This window comes from Bos grunniens, chromosome 17 (assembly GCF_055505025.1).
Source record: "Bos grunniens cultivar Pamir isolate PY7600 chromosome 17, Bosgru_T2T1.0, whole genome shotgun sequence".
Taxonomy (NCBI): domain Eukaryota; kingdom Metazoa; phylum Chordata; class Mammalia; order Artiodactyla; family Bovidae; genus Bos; species Bos grunniens.
The window spans coordinates 21,460,209-21,474,650 of NC_141181.1; positions in this window are offsets into that span (position 1 = coordinate 21,460,209).

Sequence of the window (14,442 nt, forward strand, 5' to 3'; positions counted from 1 at the left end):
AGTTTTTTTTTTTTTTTTAGTACAAAATACATGTAAAGCTTTTATGACATTTATTGTTTTATATTATTATTTAACATGATGTTAATTTCATCATGTATGTAAGTGTAGCATGATATTTTTGGAGTCCCTTTATCTCTGATTTCTCCCCCAAACTCCTAGGTCAAAAAATTAGTCCTGTGGTGAAAGTAAGTAATCATTCTATTCCACAATACAATGTTGTCAGGTACATTATGAAAAAGAGAGAAAATAGAAGACAAAGTAGTTTGAAATAGAAACAGCACTTTGTAAAATGCCATTTTTTTAAACAAAATATTTGTGCACTGTCAAGGGGATGGAATAGATGAGTTAATGTGCTTTTGTATATTTAATTTCTGTGATCCTATGAGGCCTGACAGTTATTAAACAAGTAATTAAAAGGCATTACACAATTATCTTAACTTACACTCATATATGATGTTTAGTTTTAAAATATAAATGTATCATGATTTTCATGATAGACATTTAGAGGCAAATTTCAGGAAATAGTGAGTATGTGAACTTAATATATAACAATTAAAAAAAAATTTATTGGAGTACACAGGACAATTTTTAGATAGCTTTTTCAAACATAAAAACTAAATATATTAGTAACATGGTAAAAGCATTTTTTTTACCACAAGTGCAAAAGTGTTAGTTGCACAGTTGTGTCTTTGCGACCCCATGGACTGTAGTCCACCTAGTTCCTCTGTCGTGGAATTCTCCAGGCACGAATACCAGAATGGGTAACCATTCCTAATGAATCTGCTACCGTCTGAGCTACTAGGGCATGGCTTCCCTGGTGGCTCAAATGGAATTCACCTGCAATGCAGGAGACATGGGTTCAATCCCTAGGTTAGGAAGATCCCCTGGAGAAGGGAATGGCTATCCACTCCAGTATCCTTGCCTGGAGAATAACACAGACAGAGGAGTCTGATGGGCTATAGTCTATGGGATCACGAAGAGTCGGACACGACTGAGCGACTAACACTTTCACTTTCAAGACTTTTATAGCATTTTTTCCTAAATCAATTCATTAATTGATCTAAATTTATGATAAAAAAATTGTAAATTTTGAATTTTCAAGCCCTTAATAACCATACAGAGAAATGTAGTTGGTGCCTTAAAGTGTTGTCTATTGAAGCTAATGGAACATAGTGTAACATATTCTATTCATTTAGCTTGGTTTTGATGATAAAAGCATTTAACTTTATTGTGAGTTCTTGATGCTAGGAATCAACTCTAAAAAACTGAAAATACTCACAGTGCAGTGATTGGTTTAAAAGGGTCACTTAAACTTCCAGTGTTATTTTTGAATTTATTGTTTTTACAATTTTCGTGGTGCATCCAGTATCAGTCAATTGTAGTAGCAGGTTTTAATAATGTAGTTTATATTAGGTGCTAAATTGAGAGCGAATTACAAGAGAAGTGCCCATACTCTTTCATAAAGCCCTTCCTCTGTATTCTTCAATTCTGTCACAGAAACTTAAAATTTGAGGATATCCTTTACACGCCTCATTTGATTTTATATCTGGAATATGTCTTGTGTCTGTTTTGAAATTTCCTTCTCCTTTAATTCGGATCTCATTGCTTCTCAGTTTTACTCTTGTAGGAGCTTCAAAGCTTCCTTTCTTCAATCCATCCTTCCTCTGCCACTTTCTTATTAGAGCTTCAATACTTTTATGTCAGTCTTTTGCTCAAAATCTCTTTTAAGCTTTCCCCAACCTTACTAAAAAGAAAAGAAAAAAAAAAAAAAAATGAAGCTCATAGTCTAACCCAAAAGCTCTCCCACTCCTACACACACACACACACACACACACAAACACACACAGTCTGGACTCAATACCTCTATATTCCTCCTGCTGCTGCTGCTGCTGCTGCTGCGTCACTTCAGTAGTGTCCGACTCTGTGTGACCCCATAGACAGCAGCCCACCAGGCTCCACCATCCCTGGGATTCTCCAGGCAAGAGCACTTGAGTGGGTTGCCGTTTCCTTCTCCAATACATGAAAGTGAAAAGTGAAAGTGAAGTCACTCAGTCGTGTCCGACTCTTAGCGACCCCATGGACTGCAGCCTACCAGGCTCCTCCCTCCATGGGATTTTCCAGGCAAGAGTACTGGAATGGGGTGCCATTGCCTTCTCCACTATATTCCTTCTACTCTAGGGATATTAGCATGGTGGTGGTTTAGTCACTAAGTCACGTCCGACTGTTGTGACACCATAGACTGTAGCCTGCCAGGCTCCTCTGTCCGTGGGATTCTCTAGGCCAAGAGTAGTGGAGTGGGTTGCCATTTCCTTCTCCAGGGGATCTTCCTGATCCAGGAATTGAACCCAAGTCTCCTGCATTGCAGGCAGATTCTTTACTGACTGAGCTATGAGGGAAACCCAATATTAGCATAGTGGCCAATTACAGCAGATATTAAAATTTCTCCAAGGCTCTGTTTTACTACCAGAGTTCTAATACTGAAATACCCTTTTTCCTTCTTCTCTCCCTCTGCCCATCTCAGTCTATGCAGTTTCTAGGTGAAGTTAGTGAACTTGCTGATTGTCTCCACAGAACTTCTCCTTTCTCTGTTAGAAATTAATTTTTATCTAATGTGTACTCTTTCTGGCATAGAACTAAGCCTGTTGTACCTGAATTAGCATTATTACAGTCCAGCATCAATCTCTCTGCCACATATGAGTACCTATCAGCAGATGAATCTCATATTCATTTCATCTCTGCTTCCTTAATGCTCAGAGGAAGAGTTTTCATGGAATTTAATATAAATAAGCATGTATTGAAGAAAGAAATAAAAGAATGAAGGGAGGAAGGAAATAAGAGTTCCTTATTTTCCTTTGCTCAGTATTTCCCTTCTGGATTAATGGATACATTTTCATGTTCAGATAGTTTATATGTCCATTACATATACATCATATTTCAATAATGAATTTACAAGGAACCACATAGCTGGCCTTCACTCATACTCCTCTTCTTTGGAAGTTTGAACTTGTGGGCAAGGTTTGTTTATTTGATCCCACCTACTTATGTGTCATGGATTGAATCATAAGCTGATAACCATAATCCTTAACACTCTGATCTAAACTAATTTCGCAGAAATCCCTCAACTTGTTCTGCACAATGATCAATCTAAGGCCCACTTTTATCTGAAGAACCAATAAAAGCATTCCTTATTCTATCATGCATAGGTTCCAATTTAATCTTGATTCAAACATTTTTCTACTAGAATTACTTTGTTAATTACAGAGATATTCTGAAAATCACTCTCTCACATGTTACTTTCAGATGATTCTGAAGTTCTTTTCCAAAATAAATATGACTTTTCCACATAATAAGAGTTAAAGCAATTTTTCCCTCTTCCATATTTATTTTAGTATATATGAAAATAAGGTAGCAATTTAATAAATGCTTATTATTCTCCAAAATTCAACTAACCTTTGCAAATTTATGCAGAGATATAAATGAGTTGCTTGATGCACATAAGATTCTGACTTCATTTTTTTGCTGTAATTATAGAACCAATTAATTTTTAAACTCACTCTATTAAAAAACATATCTTAAGAAATACAGTAGTTAGTTCTCTTCTTTCCTTTTGTTAAGAATTCCCCCACTTAACCTGAAAAGAGCTGTTGGTGACCCCAGTTAATAAGAATTCCAGCAATAATTGCATGAATTAGGTAATTACTGACATGAGCAGCTTATAGTTCTCACACTCACTTCAAATGTTTCTTCTTTTAGTATTGCCAGGGTAATTACATGTGCTGGTAGAATTCTAATATGGTTTTTAAAACTAAAAAAAAATAGTTCTGCTAGGTGATATCAGAAAAGGGAGCTTCTTCAGTCAGGAAAAAAAAATCACAGAATTTAAAATAGCTGAATCAAAAAAATAAAGTAATATAATAAAATGACTGCATCATTGGTGTCAAAGAATGACAAGATGACAAGGCAGCTGTGACAGAGTAAAACTGCAAAGAGATAGTGGCATTTTGTCTCCCTGATTGGAGGCTTTGATAAGCCAAATTCACTGTGTAATGTTGGCGAAGTACTTGTCAACGTATGTGACCTTCTGATTATCTGTCTTCTAAAATGTGAAGGTACCGCATGAGATTGTTGATAGCACTACATAAAGTAATGTATGTGAAAGCCCCTAGGACAATAGCTGGCATTTTACAACAATAATTACAGAGTAATGAGTGCTTTCTCTGTACTGTTTGCTCTTCTGAGAATTTTGTGTGTATCTTCTCATAGATTTGCAAACTTCCTTTTTCAATATTTTGCTGTATTAATGACGTATCTGTCATTTGCTTGATTCCTTTTATAATGAACTTATTTTTTTTCTTTCTTTGTGAAATTATGGGTCTCATAATTATACATTTTCCCATCATACACACGCAAATATTTATATTCAGATATGCCACTATTATGTTTAGTTCAGTTCAGTCACTCAGTCATGTCCAACTCTTTGCAATGCCATGAACCGCAGCACGCCAGGCCTCCCTGTCCATCACCAACTCCCAGAGTTCACCCAAATCCATGTCCTTTGAGTCGGTGATGCCATCCAACCATCTCATCTTCTGTCGTCCCCTTCTCCTCCTGCCCTCAATCTTTCCTAGCATCAGGGTCTTTTCCAGTGAATCAGCTTTTCGCATCAAGTGGCCAAAGTTTTGGAGTTTCAGCTTCAACATTAGGACTTCCAATGAACACCAGGACTGATCTCCTTTAGGATGGACTGGTTGGATCTCCTTGCAGTTCAAGGGACTCTCAAGAGTCTTCTCCAACACCACAGTTCAAAAGCATCAATTCTTCAGTGCTCAGCTTTCTTTATAGTCCAACTCTCACATCCATACATGACCACTGGAAAAAACATAGCCTTGACTAGACGGACCTTTGTTGACAAAGTGATGTCTCTTCTTTTTAATATGCTGTCTAGTTTGGTCATAACTTTCCTTCCAAGGAGTAAGCGTCTCCTAATTTCATCACCATTGTATCTCCTAATTCCAATCACCATCTGCAGTGAGTTTAGAGCCCAGAAAAATAAAGTCAGCCACTGTTTCCACTGTTTCCCATCTATTTGCATGAAGTGATGGGACCGGATGTCATGATCTTTGTTTTCTGAATGTTGAGCTTTAAGCCAACTTTTTCACTCTCCTCTTCTCTTTCATCAAGAGACTCTTTAGTTCTTCATTTTCTGCCATGAGGGTGGTATTACTAATACTTTTGCAGTCCCAGCTTCATGCATCTAATATACCACTGCTGTTACCCATTTCTGCTTTAAGAATTGCTGCCCAGTGTATTGTAATTCTTATCACAGCTCACAATCTCAGAGAGAAGTAGATATTATCACTTTTTTCTCCCCAAATAAAAAAAAAAAAAAACAAAGTAAAGAAAATGTAACCAGTTTTTTCAAAGTAACATCAAGATTTAATGTGACAGAGCCAAGTTCCAATCCCAGATCTGACTAACCTCCAGTTTTGTAGTCTTAACAACTCTACCATGGCATATTTCTTATTATTAAATTAATTAATGACTATTGCTACAGCAATTATGATTCTTTTTAAAAAATTTTTAAGCTCATGCAATTCAGATATATATTTATTTCATATTAATGTATACCTCAATAGTTGAAAGCATTGCCCAATCTAACATGTAATTAATAAAGATGTATAGGAAGTAGTGATTTAACATCTTTGCATTGTCAATCAGAACACTTTGCTTCTAACATGAGCCCCAATATCAAGAAAGGGCAAAACCAATTCCAGTTATTTTCTTTAAGTAACACACGATCTTTTCTCAGATTTTCTACCACCACCAAATAAAGGTAATTACTCTAAGGAGAACTTGGTAAATTTCCAAGTAAGAAAACTAGACTGGGATACCTCAGGAGATTCTTGGGTATAGCTTTATCTGCCAGGCTGTTTCTGATGTTTTAACTTTGGCCTTTAAACAGATGCTGTAACTTCATCTAGAACATTTTATCATCTCTCTTCTCCACGTTTTAATATCCATGACCCCTTAGGAGCAGCTAAGGAAAAACTCACAAACAGGTTCAATTTTTAATCTCATATTCTATTCTAAAGAGGCCCAATAATGAGTTTTCCTAACCAAAACTTTATCTGACACAATCCCCCTTCTCTAAAGTTTGGAAATTCTGTGACCATTTGCTTTTTTTTCACATGTTTTACACTTCTCATTTTGTTATATTGATATATTATTACCTCATAGAATTCTTAACTGAGTACATTGTGAAAAAAGTAAGAAAATGTGTGGTAAGGACTATACATTTTCAAACGCATTTTGGAATGACAACTATATACATAAATTAGGCAAACAGCAGCTAAGCTTGATTCTGAAATCAATCTTTACTTTTCATCATTGAAGAATTAGTAATGAGATAATTTATTTGATTAAGAAAATAATGATAGTCTAGTCTAGGTTCTTCTTGGTTTTCTAACTTTTCTCTGTCTCACGTCATTTTCTACATTCTGAGATTTATGCTTCTTCCTTCCGGACCCTTATTGCCAATTTTTTTATAAAGAGGCCTCATCATCAAAGTACTCAATCTTTGAATCTTTGCAGTTGCAAGGTTGCAAAAACAATAAAATAATTTTATAATGTGACATTATTTATTAATAGTACCAAAATATCTTCTAGGATTAGCTCCTCTTCAAACATCCATACCTTCACCCCAACACACAAATACACGTGATATGCAGGCATTTATTTTCAGAAGTATTTTGCCAATTTTTGGATGCTATAAGCATTTTACAAAAGAATGAAAATTAAAAAAGAGTGTGATAACAAGGTGCATTTGCATTTATCTTGTCAAAGATGCAGGATTTCATTGGTCAGTAAAGTGAGATGTTGAGCAAAATTGTGCTGTGCTTAATTGCTCAGTTGTGTCCGACTCTGTGTCCCATCAGGCTCCTCTGTCCATGGGGATTCTCCGGGCAAGAATACTGGATCTTCCCAACCCAGGGATCAAACCCGGGTCTCCCTCATTGCAGGCAGATTCTTTACCATCTGAGCCACCAGGGAAGCAAAATTATTTACCACTTAAAATCATTGAAAAATATGCATATGGCAAGGTTCATACATTTATAATTTAAAGGACCATTGACAAAGATGATAAAGATCTTATGAAAGAGAATGATTTAAATATCAAGTGATGAGAAATCTGTGAAATACCAATAGAAGTCTTCAATTATTTTCATAAATAACTGTTTTTTTTAGAAGTCTTTCTTTAACTCAAATGTGAAGTGAAGTGTATCACATGGTACCATGGCATAAAATAATAATAGCATAAATAAAACATATTGTGGGCCAGTTTTCAGCTACTGATCCAATTTTTCATACAATAATGTGGAGAGGCAATGGAAGATAGCAGAAATCTTGATAAAAGCTTATTTGTTTCCACTGATTAGTAGATTGAGTATGTGGGTCAAATTTAGGCTCTTGACTGTTAATGGGGGAGAAGTTACTCCAATTGTTACTTCATTTCCTCTCATTTCTTCATCCTTCTTTCAGTCTTCAGGGGAGGAAATCTTAAGGTGTAATTGCAAGGTTATATCTTAATGATATCTCATCATTACTTTTCAACTTTGACCTTTAATTTCACTTGCACATATAGTTTCTATTTCTTTCTAATACAAATATTTTAAGCCATGTATGTATATCCTTTTATACAATATTTATTTTTATATGACACAATTTCATTTAAAGAGAAGTAAAACATTGGTTCCTTTATTTAAACAATCAGTTTGACATATAAGATTAGATATGTACGAGATTGGAAACTAAAGCATTCACTCAGTGAAATAAGGGGCTACCTGGTCGCTTAGATGGTAAAGAATCTGCTTGCTATGCAGGAGATCCGTGTTTGATTCCTGGGTTGGAACGATCTCTTGGAGAAGGGAATGGCAACCCACTCCAGAATTCTTGTCTGGAGAATCCCATAGACAGAAGAGCCTGGAGGGCTACAGTCTATGGGTCACAAAGAGTCACTTTCAGTGAAATGACTGTAATGGTTTTTTTCTTGAACCACATATTCATACACTAAAGAACAGTATTTTGAAAGGAAAGAAGAAATATTTAAAATTATACTTGGTATCAACATGCATGTAATTTTCTTTTGTATGATTTATTCTTCAAAAAGAATGAAATAAGAAAATAAAAACTTATCTTCATTTCTCCTCATACAGTTATTTTTAACCAGGTGTCACAAAAAGCATTGCTATCAGAGTGCTGAGTGTGTAGAAAGTAGAAAATGCTTCTTTCAGATACAAGTAATATACAGTGAATCTTCCTGATAAACATGATTGCCTAGTCAAAAATTGCATTTTGCCAGAAAGTAACTGTATTTAATATGGCTACTCAAATGTAAACATTTACAGACTGCATCAAGGAAAATTATAAATATCTGACATCACTTGGGATACAGTTGATTATGTTTTGGGCAGCATTTTTATGGAATTTATATTGCATCAAAAATGCTGACAAAATCACTATTTTATATTATTAGAAAATATCATAAGACTGTTTCATGACAAAGTATGATTGATGAATACATTTATTTAGTATATGTTTGATAGTCAAAGAGTTCCTTTTGAAATTACATAGCTATATCCTGATTTCAGTTATTTTTAATAATGTTAAGCCAAAGTCATTTTTGACTTTGATGGAGGAAAAAGTGATTTTAAGAACTATTTTCAGTCAAATTATTTTAGCTAGATATATAAAACTCTATTTCTATAAGTCTCAGATGGGCAAACTTTTTTTCCCTCCTATTTCGTTCGAAGAAACTAGAACGAGTGCTGTTATTTTCATCGTCTATCTTGAAAGCTTAGGTGAAAAGTTCTTTAGTTTTCCCTTGATATCTATTTATCCTGAATTTTGTAATGATAAATTCTAAGACAATGAATAACTCTGTTCAATAGTGATCTCTTGATAGATGTTGAAGTCTTTATTCTTGGCTCTAGTGTTTCAGAATGGCTCCAGGTATGTCTGAGTGCTCATCATCCCCACCCCTGTGGACCACTTTGCACATACCAGATACTATACTGAAGTAGAAGCATTTCTACTGAAGTGACTCAGTAAACTCAAGAAGCACTCTATCCATTTTCTTTCTCTTTCCTTTCTTTAGCCTGAAAATCAAATAATTTTTTCACTGCTTCTTCATACTTTTTTTTGAGTTTCATGAATTCTTAAACAGTAAAAGAATTTGGGCTGAGCACTTAGAAATCTGTGGTCCATTATGGTTTTTTATCAGGAGAAAAATGTTAAGAACAAGGTCGGTTCCTATTAAGATATTTTGTGATAGTCAAAGATTCCATTGTAATGACTTATTGCCTGGATTACTGGGTCGGGGGTGGAGTGGAGGGGTGGAGGGAATTTATGATTGATCTATGATTTCTGATGTCAGAGAGGACAAAGATTTTTAGCTCAGACAATATCACTCTCATCACACACAGGATAATTTTAGCTGATTCATAAATTCTATATTGTTTACAATGTCTTTTTTGTTCCTATTTTCTTTAAAATTCCTCCTTCCCAAACTCACCATTTTTACACAAATACACCACACTTCTATGTTGTTTTTTTTTTAAGGGATCCTTAAATATATACCTAAAGTAGATACATTCCAAGTGATTCATATGCAAGTTATTTTTTTCCTTGCCCATTACACTTTTATAGGTAGGAAATATTTTTGATGTGAAACAATAAAAATAGCCTGTTGATATGAAATATCTTGGTCATGCTTCCCACATATAACAAGTATTATATGGTTAAATCACAAAATACTTAAAAACTTGTGTGTGGTTAACAGTGTTTGTGTGCTCAGCCACTCAGTTTTGTCCAACTCTTTGTGACCCCACTGTAACCCACTAGGCTCCTCTGTCCATGAAATTTTCCAGACAAGAATACTGGAGGGAGTTGCCATTTTCTTCTCCAGGGGACCTTCCCAACCCAGGAATTGAACTCGCATCTTCTGTAGCTCCTGAATATGTACATGGCAAGGAGACTGCAGGGTTCCCATAAAACCAGCAACTATAATCTGACAGAATTGAGTGAAAATTTCTGCTGCATTCCACTCCATAGAAAACAGTTCGGAATCTGTTGCAAAGATAAGTTAATTGCCTCCTAGAACAAAAATCAACCCTCTTCAAATCAATATAACTAAACTCAGAGTGTCTATGAAACTGTTAGTCACTCAGTCATGTCCAACTCTTTGCAACCCCATGGACTCTAACCTTCCAGGCTCCTCTGTCCATGGAATTTTATAGGCAAGAGTACTGGAGTGGGTAGCCATTCCCTTCTCCAGGGGATCCTCCCAACCTAGAGATCAAACCCAAGTATCCTGCATTGGCAGGCAGATTCTTTACCATCTGAGCCACCAGGGAAGCCCTCCTTGGGCTTCTATAATATGCTATTCAAAATTTCAATTTTAAGGCAAAAAATTATCAGACATAATAAGGAATAGAAAAACAACACATACTCAAGAAATAAGTCATGAGTTGTTCAACAGAAATGGATCCCGGATGCCCTAGAAGTTGGAAGCAGGAAAGAGCTTTCAGTTCAGTTCAGTCGCTCAGTCGTGTCTGACTTTTTGTGACCCCATTGACTGCAGCACACCAGGCTTCCCGCTCCATCACCAACTCCCAAAGTTTGCTCAAACCATAACCATTGAGTTGGTGATGCCATCCAACCATCCTCTGTCATCCCCTTCTCTTCCTGCCTTCAATCTTCCCAGCATCAGGGTCTTTTCCAATGAGTTACCTCTTTGCATCAGGTGACCAAAGTATGGAGCTTCAGCATCAGTCCTTTCAATGAATATTCAGGACTGATTTTCTTTAGGATTGACTGTTTTGAACTCCTTGCTGTCCAATGGACTCTCAAGAGTCTTCTCCAACACCACAGTTCAAAAGCATCAATTCTTTGGTGAACTGAGAAGACGAAAGCTATATCCATCTGAATGCAGAGTTACAAAGAATAGCAAGGAGAGATAAGAAAGCCTTCCTAAGTGATCAATGCAAAGAAATAAAGGAAAACAATAGAATGGGAAAGACTAGAGATCTCTTCAAGGAAATTAGAGATACCAAGGGAACATTTCCTGAAAAGAACTTTAAAGGAGCTATTTTAAATATATTCAAGAACCTGTAGGAACAAATTTAAGGGTCTAACATCCAAGTAATTTTTAACCTCAAAGATGAAAAGACAATAAAACAGAAAAGGTACTTGAAAAAATTATAGTAGAAAACACTAATTACATGTGAGAATGAGTGACTATATTCTATCAGACTATGCAGCCTTCAGTACCAGAAATAAAGAGGGAAATATAAATGTTAGTAGGGTCAACCAACCACTGAGATAAAACAATTATAAGTGTGTATGGATCTAACAGATTTTCAGAATACACAAAGCAGAAAGCTAACAAAATCAAAGGAATAATAGACAAAAACACAATTATAGATGGAAATTTTAACACAACTCATTAGCAATTAATAAAAATCTAGATGAAAAATATCAGTAGGATTCAGAAAATTTGAACAGAACCATCAACAACCTTGACATAAGTGAAATTTACACAATATTATGCCCAACAGTTACAGAATATATATTTTATCAAGTGTACATAAAACATTTACCAAGATAAACTAAAAGTCTGAATAAATATCAAAAGAGTAAAATGTTTGAGAATGTATCTTCTGACAACATTGGAATTAAATCAGAATCAATAATACTTTATCTAGAAAATCATCAAATACTCAGAAATTAAACAGTACCACTAAAGCAATGCTTACAGGGAAAATTAAATGCTTATATTCAAAAACAAAGTTTTACAATATTGATCTAAAATTTCTTTCTTAGAAATCAAGAAAAAAAGGTAAACACAAAGAAAGTTAGTAGAAATTAAGGAGAAGAAATCAATCTTACAAGAAGAACAATGCAAAAAATTATCTAAACCAGAAGCTAATGCTTAAAAAAATTAACAAATTGGAAAAACATTCACCATAATGAATACAGAAAAAAGAGATAAGTTATTGATATCAGAAATGAAAAAAATTATAACAATTAGCACCTATTTGCGACCCCATGGACTATACAGTCCATGAAATCCTCCAGGCCAGAATACTGGAGGGGGTAGCCTTTCCCTTACTCAGAGATCTTCCCAACCCAGGGATCAAACCCAGGTCTCCTGCATTGCAGGCAGATTCTTTACCAGCTGAACCACAAGGGAAGCTGATAGATATCAGAGTAATAGTAAAAATTATAAACAACTTTATACTGATAAACTCTACACATTTAAATGAATTGAAAAAATCTGAAAAAAAAAATCAGACCTACAAAAATTGATACAAAACTCACTTGGTTATTAAATATTTGCAACAAAGAAACCTCCAGTCTTCTTTTATATAGATATTACATAAAATATTTAAAAAGAAATCATGTCAAACTTATACATACTCTTAATATAGGGGGAAAAATAGAATAATAGAAGGGGAGAAATATTTCCCAAGCAATTTTCCTAAGGTAACATATTTTTCATTCTAAAATCTATTAGAGATATCAAAAGATAAGAATATTACTCACCATAATTCCTCATAAGCCTAAATACAAAAATGCTTTAGAAAATATTAGAAAGTTGACCCCACCAATATATAAAAATAGGAAGACTGTTGAATAAAAAATACGTATTTTGGAAAGATGGTGTTTTAAGATTATTTAAACAAAATTGGCTACTATTTAAAGATGCAGAAAAATTTCAAAGAAAGTGACAATTTAATATTAACATATGCAACACATTGACTGCTAATGATTATGGATCGTGGATTGGTTTCTCTATGTAATTAGCATTCAAGATTACTTTAAACAGTGTTCAATTCAGTCACTCAGTCGTGTCCGACTCTTTGAGACCCCATGAATCGCAGCACGCCAGGCCTCCCTTTCCATCACCAACTCCTGGAGTTCACTCAGACTCATGTCCATCGAGTCAGTGATGCCATCCAGCCATCTCATCCTCTGTCATCCCCTTCTCCTCCTGCCCTCAATCCCTCCCAGCATCAGAGTCTTTTCCAATGAGTCAACTCTTCGCATGAGGTGGCCAAAGTACTGGAGTTTCAGCTTTAGCATCATTCCTTCCAAAGAAAACCCGGGGCTGATCTCCTTCAGAATGGACTGGTTGGATCTCCTTGCAGTCCAAGGGACTCTCAGGAGTCTTCTCCAACACCACTTCCTCAGAAAACCAAACTGAAATTTTTCAGATATATAGACAATGCTTTGAAAAGTGCAAAGGAAATGAATACTAGGAAAAATTAGACTGGAGTCAAACATAAATTGGTGTCTATGAAAATGGTGCTTGAATGTCAAGTACCCATCCCTGAAGCTCTCCCTCTAATTTGTGATGGTATTAGTAAAGTTCCCAGACTCCTGAAAACTGAGATTAAAATGCACAGCCTAAGCTAAGGTATAAAGTCTTTGATGTAGTAAAAGTAAAAGCCAAAGTCACACTTCTAAATTAGCTTTAAAAGGGTAAATTATGTGCTTTTGTAAAGAAAAAGCAAGAAAGACAAGCTAAATATTTCCTGATATTGGTTGACCTTTGTGATCATATAGTGGACACCTCTTTTTTTAATGAATGTTAAGCTGAGTTGTTTCAAAACCAATAACTCGTTCAATTAACTCTTTATAAGTCAGTGGAATCTATCACAGTTTGTATTGAGATATACGAGTATTTTTGGACTTCCCAGTTGACTCAGTGGTAAAGAATCCACCTGCCAAGCAGAAGACTCAGATTCAGTCCCTGGGTCTGGAAGATCCTCTGGAGAAGAAATGGAAACCCACTCCAGTATTATTGCCTGGAGAATTCCATGGACAGAGGGAGCTGGTGAGCTAGAGTCCATGGGGTTGCAAAGAGTCACGCATGATTTAATGACTAAACAACAACAATATGAGTATCTTTAAGTTGAGGGGCTTAGGTAGAGTCAGCCAGTAGTTTGTTTCAATACTCCAGTTCCTCTTGCTTGCCATCCCAAAGATATTCAGTAGATGTGACTAGTGGCTCCCCATATTTCCTGTTAGGAATGGAACTCTGGTCAGAAACATTCTGTGGATTGTTTGATTTTAAAGTTCAACATTTTCGCTTTGTTTTGTTATGTTTTGGCCATGCTGGGTCTTGGTTACTTGTGGGCTTTTCCCTAGTTGTATTGAGTGGGTCTGCTTTCTAGCTGTGGTGCACAGGCTTCTGATCGCAGTGGCTTCTCTTGCAGAGCCCAGGCTCTAGGACACACTGGTTTCAGTAGCTGTGGCTCCCAGGTGCTACTGTACAGACTTAGTAGTTCTGACTCGTGGAATTATTTGCTTTGCAGCATATGGGATCTTCCCAGGTCAGGGATTGAACTCATATCTCCTGCATTGGCAGGCGGATTCTTT